This window comes from Mustelus asterias, chromosome 21, assembly GCF_964213995.1.
Source record: "Mustelus asterias chromosome 21, sMusAst1.hap1.1, whole genome shotgun sequence".
Classification (NCBI taxonomy): Eukaryota; Metazoa; Chordata; class Chondrichthyes; order Carcharhiniformes; family Triakidae; genus Mustelus; species Mustelus asterias.
Window position 1 is genome coordinate 54,371,876 of NC_135821.1, and position 15,172 is coordinate 54,387,047.

General features: G+C 43.5%; 1 long non-coding RNA gene across 3 annotated transcripts; it reads right to left on the reverse strand.

Moving 5' to 3' along the window:
- Nucleotides 1-1,308: 1,308 nt before the first annotated feature.
- LOC144508966 (uncharacterized) lies at nucleotides 1,309-14,910 on the reverse strand. Of its 3 annotated transcripts, XR_013500369.1 has the most exons (4): nucleotides 14,771-14,909; nucleotides 13,154-13,252; nucleotides 4,868-5,032; nucleotides 1,428-2,133 (listed from the first exon to the last, which is right to left on the reverse strand). It is a non-coding gene; the product is annotated as an uncharacterized LOC144508966 (long non-coding RNA). The 3 variants fall into 3 exon arrangements; XR_013500368.1 differs by lacking the exon at nucleotides 13,154-13,252 and having other exon boundaries at nucleotides 1,309-2,133; nucleotides 14,771-14,910; XR_013500370.1 differs by lacking the exon at nucleotides 13,154-13,252 and having other exon boundaries at nucleotides 1,319-1,866; nucleotides 14,771-14,908.
- Nucleotides 14,911-15,172: the final 262 nt, after the last annotated feature.

Here is a 15,172-nt window from a genome sequence, read left to right on the forward strand (position 1 = left end):
GGCAGTCCTCTTTGGGACAGGGAGTCACAGGACCACTTGGAGATCTGTTCAGCCTGGGGCATTCAGTGCTAACCACACATCGATCATTACTGGAAAAAGTTTAATGGACTTGTTATCAAGTGTTGAGAGTTTTACCCATTTTTTCACAGTAAAGCTCTCAATACGATTCGTCGAATGTTGCTACTCATTTAGCATTAGAAACTGAGACTGACCTCAAACTCATCGTGTTAAGATTCGCAAGAGTCACAGGCTATGGTTTCCACAGAAACAGCTGGCTGTTCTTCTGGCTACTGCTTGGAGAGGGAGAGGGTCACAGGTCATTCACTAGTTCCCAGCTCTGGAGGAAACGGGAGATCCAAGGGGGAATGTGTCTTTAAGGAAGAGCCAAATAATTTTGGAAAAAACAGGCCAAGGAAAGCCAAGAGAGGCTGATAGCAGTGATAGTGTGGTGTATTTTCTTCTTATTATCTCAACTCGGGGACTAAAGTTCATTGGATTCAGCTGTTTACTTTCTGTCTGTAAAATAATGAGGCTTAACCATTCATATCTGCTTTGTCTCACTATAGGGGTCTTTAGGTTAATCTACCGAAAAAAATTGAGATGAGAATTGGTGCAAAAAGCATGATATGCAGTTCAAAGCACAAGGGGGTGTTGTTGCTATGCTCCCTGTGTTATGTTAGATGTTTAGATACTGGGTAATAATGGGCACACTTTGAAAGGGACAGCACGGTGGCACAGAAAGTGGCACTGTGGTTAGTTTTAGCACTGCTGCCTCACAGCGCCGGGGACCTGGGTTCGATTCCTGGCTTGGGTCACTGTCTGTGCAGAGTCTGCACGTTCTCCCCGTGTCTGCTTGAGTTTCCCCCGGGTGCTCCGGTTTCCTTCCATAGTCCAAAAGAGATGCTGGTTACGTGCATTGGCCATGCTAAATTCTCCCTCAGTGTACCTGAACAGGTGCCGGAGTGTGGCGACTAGGGGATTTTCATAGTAACTTCATTGCAATGCTAATGTAAGCCTACTTGTGACACTAATAAATAAAAAAAGTAAGACCTGGACACCACAATATGGAGTGACCAACGCATTTGAACCTGAGAGTATTTCGAAAACATGAATCATCTTACCAGCTTAGGCCCTGTATCAGAGGTATCCTCCAAGATAGTCTGCCTCTTCCAGTGACCTTCTTTCAGATTGTGCTACTGTCCTTGAATTCTTACCATCGATGTTCTTGCAGCATGGCGATGCCCTTAATATCCCAAGACTTCACTTGGAGTTGTCCCTTCAATCACACCCACATTCAATGCCTTTGATTCATCCAGTTGCATGCTGATTGCTAGATTTTATTATATGTCGTTGGCACAACAGTTAAATCTCACTTTATGCATTTTTTTCAAGGGATTTTGATTTGATTTTTTTTGATTTTTGATTTTGATTTATTATTGTCATATGTATTAACATACAGTGAAAAGCATTGTTTCTTGCACACTATACAGACAAAACATACCATTCATAGAGGAGGAAAGGAGAGAGTTCAGAATGTAATGTTACAGTCATAGCTAGGGTGTAGAGAAAGATCAACTTAATGCAAGGTAAGTCCATTCAAAAGTCTGACAGCAGCAGGGAAGAAGCTGTTCTTGAGTTGGTTGGTACGTGACCTCAGATTTTTGTGTCTTTTTCCCGACAGAAGAAGTTGGAAGAGAGAATGTCCGGGGTGCGTGAGGTCCTTAATTATGCTGGCCGCTTTTCCGAGACAGCGGGAAGTGTAGACAGAGTCAATGGATGGGAGGCTGATTTGCGTGATGGATTGGACTACGTTCATGACCTTTTGTCATTCCTTGCGATCCTGGGCAGAGCAGGAGCCATACCAAGCTGTGATACAATCAGAAAGAATGCTTTCAATGGTGCATCTGTAAACATTGGTGAGAGTCGTAGCTGACATGCCAAATTTCCTTAGTCTTCTGAGAAAGTAGAGGCGTTGGTGGGCTTTCTTAACGATAGTGTCAGCATGGGGGGCCAGGACAGGTTGTTGGTGATCTGGACACCTAAAAACCTGGAGCTCGCGACCTTTTCTACTTCATCCCCGTTGATTTTCAGCTCATCATAGTTGAGGGAGAACTGCAATAGGAGGAGAACTGCCTGTTTTTTAGGAGGAAGTATTACAAGACAGATACGATCAGGGCGTTTAAGGGGCTTTCAGATCAGTACATGAATAAACAAGGAATAGAGGGATACAGACTAAGGGAAGGCAGAAGGGATTAGCTGAATTTAGCATCATGTTCAGCATGACATCGTGGGCCGAAGGGCCTGTTCCTGTGCTGTACTGTTTTATGTTCTATGTTCTAAGTTCTGGTGAGGATATTAGAGATGAGATGTGGGTGAGCATCCATCACTGGGGATTTGATGTAGCATTCTGTTTCTATTCCTTCTTTTCCAATTATACTCTGTGTTAATGCTAGTGCCAAACCCTCTGATTCCTCTTTGTGCTAAAGGTGTTGTGAGATGTCTGCCTCAAGTATCCATTCTAACCCCTTGTCCAACCTTTCCTTCTTTAGGTGTGCTGCAACAAGACACAAGTGTCTCAGAAAGTCAGTCAAAGGGAAGCACACTGACTGACGAAGCAGCAGTGAGGAGAGCCAGCTAGCTGTGGTGAATGAGGAGAAAGACATTATTGGTGAGAGACTCTGGGGCGATTAACTCTGAGCTGAAGAGCTCGGTACCTCGAACTTATAAGAGAAAGACCCTCATAAAGCATGATGCTTTGGTGTAGACGCAGGGGACAACAGAGGGTTGCTTCAATGAGGAGTCAATGCAAAGGATGCACAGTGAATAGCAGAGCAATTTATCAATGTTTCGGAGCATTTGTAGGGCATTTATATCAATAGTCTCCATAACTCAGGTTCTAAAAGCAACTTCTGCTTCTTTTATGGCAGTTCAGATTGTTGCTGTGTGGGCACCAGATGAAGAAGCTGGAAACAAAAAGCATTCCTGTTTGATGGGTTTTTTTTTCTAATTTCTACCCCAGCCCCCCTCCAAATCTACCTCTATGGACCTTAGAAAATCCTTAACTGTTAAATAAACGGAGCTGGTTACTGTAATGACTTCAGTCAGGCCATTGAGGTTAGCCTATTGGAATATGAACTCCTTGATTAAGGAGTCAATTGATGGGCTAATCAGGGTGTCTCTTCCTTGTATTTAACTGGGAGTGTCAGTTCCTCTGGCACTCCCGAAGGTAGACTGCTGACTGAGAGCACTCTGTGTACTGCTGTTGCAAATGTAAATAAAGGGATTTTGGTGAAGGGACTTCTGCCTCTGAAGACTTATTACAGTTAAACTGGCTACCCATTTAACCAACACCAGTGCAGCCAGCTCCATTTAACACAGGGCCATCTCTACGGCCACTCTCTGACCTTGGGGCTCAATCACTGTAATATCCTAACTATGTTAGGGGTTGCGGGTTTTAAACAAAAAGAAAAAAACATGATTTGCACGCGTAGATTCAAAATAACAGCAACAGATTTATTGTAGGAGATATTGCCTGTTCAGAGAAGAAAATGAAACTAAAACAGGAGCCTATGAAACACACCAATGACATTGCCATCAAATCATGTGACTGGCTCTTAAAGTAATCATGCAACTATTTAATTATAACACCCCTCCCCCTTTTACTTCGGTAGTTACAACAACAAATTACAACAATATTATGCATAGGATCAATAATGCTCCAGAAACAGTACTGTGCACCATTAATCATTATACACAGTCAATAAGAAAGTCAATCAGGAGGACATCTATTCTCTTTTGGTTGCATGCAACATTCTGGAATTTAGCTGTCCTTGATCCCAGAATCCTAGAATCATCGAATCCCAACAGTGCAAAAAGAGGCCATTTGGCCCATTGAGTCTGCACCAACAACAATCCCACCCAGGCCCTATCCCTGTAACCCCACGTATCTGCCCTGCAAATCCCCCTGACATCATGGGGCAATTTAGCATGCCCAATCCACCTAACCTGCACATCTTTGGACTGGGGGAGGAAACTGGAGTAAACCCATGCAACACGGGGAGAACGTGCAAACTCTGCACAGACAGTCACACTGAGGCCAGAATTGAACCTGAGTCCCTGGCGCTGTGAGGCAGCAGTGCTAACCACTGTGCCACAATGTCGCCCACTGTGCCACTGTGCTGCATAGAAGCATGATTTGGAATTTCAGCAGATACTTCTTCTCTTTGGATCAAAAGCATAACTCCCACTTAAACTGTATGGATGTATTTAGTAGTCTTGTACGTAACGGTTTTAGAACATTATAGTCCTGTTAATGTATATGTGTCTTGTCTTAATTGTAATAAATAGTCTTTAATAAGTGTTATACTATCACTGGGCTGGTTACTGTCCTCACTGGGTACAGCAATGATTCTGCATCAGTCTCATGTGGTATAGTAGCAAATACACAATCATCAGGCAATTCAGATTCAACTAAGTCTTGTATTTACCACACTCGGGACTAAAGAAATTGTTTTTTCTGGAGATGATTCGGAGAAATGTTTTGAGACGACACCAATTGATCAGCATGGCATCGCCAAACTAGTTCATCTTCGGTTTGAGCTGTGTAAGAAATTGGACCTGTTTTTGCTAAAACTATGGCTAGTATCCATTTCTCACTCATGGCATAATAACACTCGATCTCCTTGTTGAATGAGCATTGATTTGCCCTCTGTCACGAATCGTGGCCAATGTTAACTCTGAGGGTGTCGCAATGTAGAAATGTTGGTTCGCGATGGTGTATAGTTACGTCTATAGGAATGATGGAAGGGGGCACATGCTATTCCACTAGGACGAATAATCACTCAGATTCCCCACAATAGACACTCACCTTGGATGGTCCACTCAAGTTTTCTTGACACAGATGGTTTCAAATCAGGATGTGGACAATGTGTTCCTGGTATTGTTCCTTTCAAAACCATGTCCACCATCTTCCCCATCATGGGATTATCGCTGGTATGTCTCTGAACTTGAGAAACTATCACAGGCAAATAATCTACCAGCAAGGAATAAGGAGTATTAGCAAAATTAGTTGGTGGCATGTGCTCAATATGTAAAGGTAAGCATGATAATGCATCAGCATTAGCATGGCACTTTGATTGATGACACTTTATATTGTATGAGTGCGCAGATAAGATCAGTGACCATTCTCTTCCCAAAAAGGGAAATGCAACTTGAAGGGGCGCAAAAAATGAATCAAAGGGAGATATCCAAGAATCAGAAAGATCGAGTGCTACTACCATTCCTCCAAATGTGACTGACTGAAATGTGGAAGGACTGTCATGCATCAAGATTGTCTGAATTTATAAAGACAGAGACTTGAGATGGGGGAGCAAGGATAGTAAGTAATAATTATATTGTAATAACTCCTGGAAAGCAGGAACATTTTCTTTATCGAAGAAAGGGCAATATTGTGATATTGTGCCTGGATGCTATTATAATGTAAAGGTGCTCAGCAGAGCGAGGGTTAAGGTGGGACGGAGGATAGCACTGTTCACTGCATGATGTATAGAATAACATGGTAAGATACTCAGAGAGAACACTATGGAAGCAGCATGGAATCAACACCATCCAGGACAGTAATCTGGGATCTGTAAACAGTTACAGACTACTAATAATGGGTTCACATTTAAATATATAAGTCGCAAAGATTTTGTCATTGAGACGTCCAAAGAACCGACAACACCATATCAACTACTGGTGTCTTACACTAATAGTTTGTGTTTGAGTCACTGTGCTTGTGTTTTCTTTGGAATGTACTTGGGGTTTGATCTATACTGAGAATGTGGCTTTGTGGGACTGTGTTGATGGTTCACACACTTCCTGCCCTCAGATGGATATAGTAACTTAGTACCAAAGTCAAAAAGTGGCGGTAGGGATAGTCGTGGTGATAATGGAGCTGGTTGCATTGGTACCTTTATGGGGGAGTTTTCCCAGGCCCATGGAGGCAGATTTGGAGGTGGGAATTTGGGGGAACCAATAGCCAGGAAAACGAGAAAAGCCCAATTGGTTAGAATGAAGATATGTCCATGCCTCCTTCTACTTTTCTCAGAAGTGGTTTGTGTACATTGGGGCTAATACCCTCAGCAGTGGCAAGAAGCCAGTTAAGCTTGTTAATGATTCAATTATTCATCATTTTTGCCCAGACAATGGAATTCTTTTTAAATTTATTCGTTCTTGGGATGTGGTCATCGCTGACAATGATGCCATTTTTGCCCATCCTAATTGCCCTTGCAAAGGTGGTGATGATCCGCTGTCTTGAATTGCTGAAGTCCATGTAGTGTAGGTACATCCACAATGCTGTTAGGAAAGGAGCTCCATGATTTTGACCCAGTGACAATGTAGGAACGGCAACATAGTACCAAGTCAGGATGGTATGTGACTTGGAGGTGGAGGTTTTCCTATGTGTCTGCTGCCCTTGTCCTTCTAGACGGTAGAGCATGGGTTCGAAGGAGCCTTGCTGCAGTGCATCTTGTCGATGGTATACACTTCTGCCACCGTGTGTCGGTGGTGGAGGGAGGTTTTTTTCATTCATTCATGATATGTGGGCGTTGCTGGCTATGCCAGCATTTACTGCCCATCCCTGAGGGCAAGTAAGAGTCAGCCACATTGCTGTGGCTCTGGAGTCACATGTAGGCCAAACCAGGTATGGACAGCAGATTTCCTTCCCTAAACAACATAAGTGAACCAGATGGATTTTAACACAATCAGCAATGGTTTCATGGTCATTGTTAGACTTTTTTAATTGCAAATTTTTATTGAATTCAAAATTAAATTGAAATTAAAATTTCACCATCTGCCGTGGTGGGATTTGAATCCCGGTCCCCAGACTATTACCCTGGGTCTCTGAATTTCCAGTCCAGCAAAAATACCACTATGTTATTGCCTCCTTTTAAGGTGGTGGTTGGGAAGCCAATCAAATGTGCTGCTTTGTCCTGGATGATGTTAAGCTTCTTGAGTGTTGTTGGAGCTGCACTCATCCAGGCAAGTGGAGTGTATTCCATTACACTCCTGACTTGTGCCTTGTGGATGGACGACAGGTTTTGAGGAGTCAGGAATTGAGTTACTCACTGCTGAATTCCCAGCCTCTGACCTGCTCTGTAGCCACTGTATTTATCCAGTTCAATTTCTTGTCAATGGTAAACCCCATGATGTTTACAATGGGCTATTCAGTGATGCTAATGTCATTGAATGTAAAGGAGAGACGGTTCCATTCTCTTTTGTTGGAGCTGCTCATTGCCTGGCACTTGGGAGTGCAAATGTTATTTACCCTGTATCAGCCAAAGCCTGAATGTTGCCTAGGTGTTGCTACATATGGATATGTACTGCTTTGGTATCTGAGGAGCTGACTCTGGGCACTGTGATGTCATCAGCAAATGTCTCCACATTTGACTTTATGATGGAGGGAAGGTTATTGATGAAGCAGCTGAAGATGGTTGGGACTAGAACACTACCCTGAGGAACTCCTGCAGTGATGTCCTGAGATGGTGATTATTGACCTCCAACAACCTCAACCATCTTCAATCAGCGGAGAGTTTTCCTCTCTGATTCCCATTGGCTTTAGTCTTATTAGAACGCCTTGATGCCACACTCAGTCAAATGCTGCCATGGCATCAAAGGCAATTACTCTCTTGAGTTCAGCTCTTGGTCCATATTTGGAACAAGGTTGTAAGGAGGTCAGGAGCTGAATGGCTTTGGTGGAACAGAAACTGGGAACTTTCCCAGCGTAGCACAGCATTCCTGCAGTGCTTATGATTTCACAGGAGGCCCGAGCAGAGTGAGAAGCCGGGGCAGTAGGAAAGTGACTGGCAATCTGAATATTAAATGGTGGGGGGGGGCGGATAGAAGCGAGTATGAGGTAGTCCACAGGCAGAGGTTATCACTGCATTTGGATTTCCTGGAGTCCGCTGTCACAGATAGTGCTGGCAGCGGGTGGTGAGAAAATGGCTGCTCAATCCTTCAGCCTTTTATCACATCCACTTCACTCTGCTGCTCTCTTTTGTGTCACTCACCTCAGCAGGACTCTCAGTACAAGTCACAGCAAGGACTGCCACGCCTTCCAATCGCATTCACTGAATCATCCTCCTTCCCCCTCAACCTGCCCACCATCCCTAATCGAACAGCAATCCTGGAGGCAGCTTGGGAATTGGCTGCCTTGTGGCAGACTGGGCCAGAAGGCACACTTCTCTTGACTCTAGATTACAGACAAGGAAATAAATTCTTCTCACGTTTAAAAACTGAGGTGGGAAAATTGAGCCCAATGTGACATAACGGTGGCCAAATGTAAAATTGATTGGAACAATAAACACTTTGCCAAAGTAGAGAATGGGACTAATTAAAATTCCTGTTAGAATTTCCTCCCTATGAGAATCAAACAGAATTCATATAATGAGTTAAAATCCTATAAATGTTTTACAATGTTTAAAGGTTGGAATTATACTGGAAAATTGTTCATTAAAATGCTGAATATAATTCATATTGGGAACAGAAATGAACAGTTTAGTACTTGACGATGCACAGCACCTGTCAAAAACCTTCTTCAGTAGCACAGCGTTCCAGTCTCCTTGTGCATACACAATATGTGGCACCCATACATTTGTTACAGTCCAAGTAATGAGAGTGTGAGGAGTTTTTCAATCACGCTATTAAAATTGGTTTCAGATTGTCCTTTCAGTTTACATTCAGGCGCTAAAGATGTGCATTCAGATAGGAGAAGATCTGGAAGTTGCTTTTGAGGTGACACGATTTGAAGCTTTGAGTTGATGTGCAGAGAAGGAATCATAGATGATGAACTAGCCATGTAGAGAAGATGTAGGTAAGTCCGTTAATGCAGTAAACAGATGTGGCAGGCTTGAAAAGGCCTCCTGTGTAAGAATAGCATCAATATCTTTTGCAGATGGCAATGGGATATCCTCTGCATCCTGTTTAACTGAGTCCACAACTAATCCCCTTGCTGGCCCTGGGGGCATTCCTCCTCTGAGGCTCCCATGAAAAAAAGCCATCAGAAGGCAATACCTGATCACAAAACCTGAGGCCTCTGACCAGTTACATTGCAGGGAACTCTCAGATCAATCCAGACCCTTGAAGCGTCCTTCCAATAGGTCAGTTGTGTGCTCAGTTGTCACTCTGCACCTCATTGCAGCAGTGTTCAGTTCACATCCTTGGATCCCACACAACTATCACAAGGCACGGGTGCAGGGGACAGTATTGATCTCCCAGAAACCATTCAAGACTTGCCTTTCAAAGAGAAATGGCGTGGGGATTGTCCTACGAGGAGAGATCGAATATGCTTATATAAGCATATTCCCTGGAATTTAGAAGAATGAGAATTGATTTCATTGAAAGGTATGATGGGCAGAATCTTATCATCATTCACGAAGATGGGACTTTCCCATCCCACTGCAGTGAACGGAGATTTGGCTGGCCGCCAAATTCTCCAACCTCGCTGCAGCGGGAGCGTAGCGTGAACGGCAGATAAGATTGCGATCAATATTCTTAAGGGGCTTGACAGGGTGGACTCTGGGAAGATGTTTTCCTGGTTGGAGAGTCTAGAACTGGGGGTCAGCATCAGAATGAGGGACTGGGTATTTACGGCTGAGAAGAGGTGAAAGTTCTTCATTTAAAGCGTTGTGAATCTGGGAACTATTGATACTCAGCTGTTGAGTGCATTAAAGACCAATCTTTTTGGATACTTAGGGAATTAGGGGATATGGAGATAGTATGGGGAGATGGAGTTGAGGTAGATCTTATTGAATGGCAGAGCAGGCTTACACGGCCAATCCCTGTTCCTATTTTTTATGTTTTTACATTCTGGTTTACTTTGAAATGAATGTGCTGGGACAGTTGTCATTTAAGTGACACAGTGCTGCTTGTTGTAAATTAAGAGCATGGAATTGTTCCCTGCTGATGTCGGTGCTGGCATTGAGCAAGAAAGCACAGAAAATATATGGATGCAATCTATTGCTCCTTCATCCATCAATTGCTCTGTCACTATAAAATTGTGGTGCTCTGCCACGGCAGTTTCGGTCGTCAATGGGAAAGTGCATCGTTGATTTACCAGAGTCATAGAGCAATACAGCATGGAAACAGGCCCTTCGGCCCAACTGGTCCATGCCGACCATGCTGCCCTCCCAGCTGGTCCTAATTGCCCACATTTGGCCCATATCCCTCTAATTCTTTCCCATCCATAGAACCATAGAACCATAGAAAATTACAGCTCAGAAACAGGCCTTTTGGCCCTTCTTGTCTGTGCCGAACCATTTTATGCCTAGTCCCACTGACCTGCACTTGGGCCATATCCCTCCACACCCCTCTCATCCATGAACCCGTCCAAGTTTTTCTTAAATGTTAAAAGTGACCCCGCATTTACCACTTTATCCGGCAGCTCATTCCACACTCCCACCACTCTCTGCGTGAAGAAGCCCCCCCTAATATTCCCTTTAAACTTTTCTCCTTTCACCCTTAACCCATGCCCTCTGGTTTTTTTCTCCCCTAGCCTCAGCGGAAAAAGCCTGCTTGCATTCACTCTTGCATTCAAAATCTTATACACCTCTATCAAATCTCCCCTCAATCTTCTACGCTCCAGGGAATAAAGTCCCAACCTATTCAATCTCTCTCTGTAACTCAGCTTCTCAAGTCCCAGCAACATCCATGTTCGCATCCAAATGCTTTTTAAATGTTGCTATTATACCTGCCCCAACCACTTTCTCTGGCAGCTCATTCCACATATGCACCACCCTCTGCGTGATGAAGTTGTCCCAAAGATCACTTTTAAATCTTTCCCCTCTCATCTTAAACCTATGCCCTCTAGTTTTCAATTCCCCTACCCTGGGAAAAAGACTATATGTGTTCATCCTACTATGCCCCTCTGATTTTATACACTTCAATAAGGTCACCCTTCATTCTCCTACATTCCAAGGAATAAAGCTCTAGCCTAGTCAACTGCTTCCGATAACTCAGGCCCATTAGTCCCGGCAACATCCTTGTAAATCTCCTATGCATTCTTTCCAGTTTATCAATGTCTTTCCTATAACAGGATGACCATAACTGTACACAATGGTCCAAGTGTGGCCTCACCAACGACTTATACAACTGTAATATAATGTCCCAACTCCTATACTCAATGCCCTGACTGATGAAGGCCTGTGTGCTAAATGCCTTCTTCACAGCTCTGTCTAGTTGTGACTCTGCTTTCAACAAACTATGTAATTGTACTCCTAGGTCCCTCTGTTCCCCAGCACTCTCCAGGGCCCTACCATTCACTGTCAGTTCCACCCCCCCTGCCACTGTCATTTTCTCTTTTTAAACAGGGATTGAAGGAAGATATGGAATCTGAACAAAGAAGGGATGGCAAAAGAAGTTAGGGTTAGCAGCAATGGGCAAATAATGACCACAATCTGGGTGAAGGTGTTTCTTTTGAATTCCTTATTGAATTTATTGGGGACTCTCTTTTATTAATGGCCCCTAAATTAGGACTCCTTGCAAATGGAAACATCGATAAGTCTATCATGACAAAACCCTTCATAATTTACCAGGTTACCCCTATCTCTCTTCTGAGATGGCAACGTTCTCTAAAGGTTGCCACTCAAGTGGATAGAGCTGTGAAGAAGGCCTATAGTGTGTTAGCTTTTATTAACAGGGGGTTGGAGTTTAAGAGCCGTGGGGTTATGCTGCAACTGTACAGGACCTTGGTGAGACCACATTTGGAATATTGTGTGCAGTTCTGGTCACCTCATTATAAGAAGGATGTGGAAGCGCTGGAAAGAGTGCAGAGGAGATTTACCAGGATGCTGCCTGGTTTGGAGGGTAGGTCTTATGAGGAAAGGTTGAGGGAGCTAGGGCTGTTCTCTCTGGAGCGGAGGAGGCTGAGGGGAGACTTAATAGAGGTTTATAAAATGATGAAGGGGATAGATAGAGTGAACGTTCAAAGACTATTTCCTCGGGTGGATGGAGCTATTACAAGGGGGCATAACTATAGGGTTGATGGTGGGAGATATAGGAAGGATGTCCGAGGTAGGTTCTTTACTCAGAGAATGGTTGGGGTGTGGAATGGACTGCCTGCAGTGATAGTGGAGTCAGACGCTTTAGGAACATTTAAGCGGTTATTGGATAGGCACATGGAGCACACCAGGATGATAGGGAGTGGGATAGCTTGATCTTGGTTTCAGATAAAGCTCGGCACAACATCGTGGGCTGAAGGGCCTGTTCTGTGCTGTACTGTTCTATGTTCTCAATTTGAATCCTGAATGAGCTAGATATGGCCGTTCCATCTGTGGGAATGCTCATTCATTCAGTTAAATTCTAAACAAACTGAAGTTGATGTTACAAGACATTGTAAAAATGCGGACGTTATTCACGACTGTGTCGAATGAGAAAATGATTGTCACCTGGCAGATTTATACCTGAAATGCATATCTATTTGTTTATGAATAAAGTTGTGCATACTGCACACATTTCCTGTCTACCAGTCTCACTTCCTGAGGTGAACAGTGTTAGTTCTATATTGTTATATGTACATTTCCAATTCAGCATATGGTAGTGTGGTATTATGACACTAGACTAGGAACAGACTCGAGTTCAACATCATGAGGAATTTACTAGTATGTTATATATATTGCAAGATGCAATGATAAGGACATTTATGAATCATAAAAGAACCTAGTTTCATAAAATCATATGAAGCATCAGAATTATTGGTATCAGAGGTTCCTGTTACAAGTAGCCTATAATAACCATTCTTGTTTTCAGTCCGTATAGGGTCTTTCAACTGATTTCAGCAATTTCATTGGTGTCTGATGTTGTGGATTTGTGTATTTCCAGTCATTCTTTTTTCTCCTCACAGAATATCAATGATCAGTCCCTAGATACCTCACCCAATTGGCCTTTCTTCAGTCTGCATTTGTAGGGGGGATGGGGGGGGGGGGTGGGAGTGGATGATAGTGGCACAGTGGTGTTGTTGCTTAGCCTGTAATCAAGAGGCCCAGGGTAGTGCTCTAGGGTAGATGGTGGAATTTAAAAAACTCAATTAAATATCTGAAATTAAAAGTCTAACGATGACCATGAAACCATTGTCGATTGTTGTAAATGTCCTTGAGGAAAGGAAACCGGTTACCCTTACCTGGTCTGGCTTACATGTGACTCTAGACCCACAGCAATGTGGTTGACTCTGAAATGCCCTCTGAAATGGCCTAACAAGCCACTTAGTTGTATTCAACTGCTGCAAATGGAACAAAAAGGAATGAAACCGTATGGACCACCCAAAACCTACCTAGACATCGGAAATAACAAGTGCCAACCCAGCCCTGTTGACCCTGCAAAGTCCTCCTTACTAACATCTGGGGGCTTGTGCCAAAATCTTACTGTGGGTACCTACACCTCAAGAACTGCAGCGGTTCAAGAAGACAGCTCACCACCACCTTCTCATGGGCAAGTAGAGATGGGAGAGAAATGTTGGTCTAGCCACATCTCGGAAATGAATTAAAAAAAACATTACTTGCCCAGATGAGCCCATAGTGCACTTTCCAGCATAGAATCATAGAAACTCTACAATGCAGAAGGAGGTCATTTGGCCCATCGAGTCTGCACCGACAACAATCCCACCCAGGCCCTATCCCCACTTAGTTACCCTGCTAATCCCTCTAACCTATCACATCCCAGGACACTAAGGGTTAATTTAGCATGTCCAATCAACCTATCCTGCACATGCTGGGACTGTGGGAGGAAATTGGAACACCCTGACGAAACCCACGCAAACACAGGGAGAATGTGCAAACTCCACATAGACAGTGACCCAAGCCGAAATCGAACCCAGGTCCCTGGTGCTATGAGGCAGTAGTGCCAACCACTGTGCCACCGTGCCGCCCATACAGGGGTCAGAGTGACCAAGTGTAGAAAGCTTGGGCCATTTCTCCATCCCAAACTCAGGCTGAATTGCGATACCCTCCTGCTATCACTTCACCTGAGATCATGAGGCTTTCCGGTTCGTGATACCAGCCACAAGAGTCCACAAACTAGGCCCACCTCTCAGTGTGTTTCATTTCTCAAAATCACCTCGAAAAGCCTGAACAGATTGAGTGGATTTAGAGGGAAAACTCAGTGTTTTTTAGCCAAGCAGTTGACCTTTGTAATTTGCACTGTCTGATTTAGTTTATCAACACTCTGTTAGCTGCCTTTTGTTGGGAGTTTGTTTTACATACCCAGTACCCCAGGGAAAAAATTCTATTCGGCAATCTTGCTTGTGACTTGTTAATTCTGTGCTCCTGATAAATTATATATTAGTTTGCACGCAGATTAAATGGAATCAATGGTGTCTTTACATCTAACTTAACTCTCTTGATTCCACCATGTGTGAGACTTTGGTAGTTTTATCCAATTTGGAGTATTGCTATTTAACATCTGGCCAGTGTTTGTGATTGAAATATATGCTCACAAATGACAGAGATGCTAAAGTAAAAATAACTTTATAAATAGCATGGCGAGTGGTGAGATGGCAGCCTTCCCTTCCCAGGTTATTCCAATCTGCCTACTTCTCATTCTTGATATTTCTTTCTACAGATCTGCTAGGATGAAAAAAACACACCCTTGTGTTCCAAATTATTAATTCACTGCTAAAAATTGTGGCTTCCTCAGCAGTTTCCAAAGAGGGACTGAAGATATCGACCAGCGCAAGCAGCAACATGTAAGCAGGGAAAATGCAAATTGACAAACGATTACTCACAAGATTTGTCAAACTAACCTCTCGCTGAAGCATGGATTAAACTCCATCACTGGCTTGGCAAAGGAGAAGTCTTTCTGTGAGTGCTCATTTAAAAATATCAAATGGATAGAATCGGGAGTGCACCTAACGCCCTTGTGTTTTGCTCTCCTGTCTATTCTGTTGATTTATGAATATTTTTGTTTAAACGCTGAGAGCTGGTGACATCACTGGAGGACTGACTTGCAGAGGTTACTGAGTCTGACAGTGCAGGGAGGGGGAGACCAAGGGACAGCCGAATAAACATCTATGGGTGAGATGACTGGGATTTCTGAAGCACCTCTGAATTAATGACTGTATCTCTACAGAAGCTAACTCATCATGCTTCTGGGCTCTGTAGTTAGTTGATACATAACTGACTAAACTATAACATTTTTTTTAAAT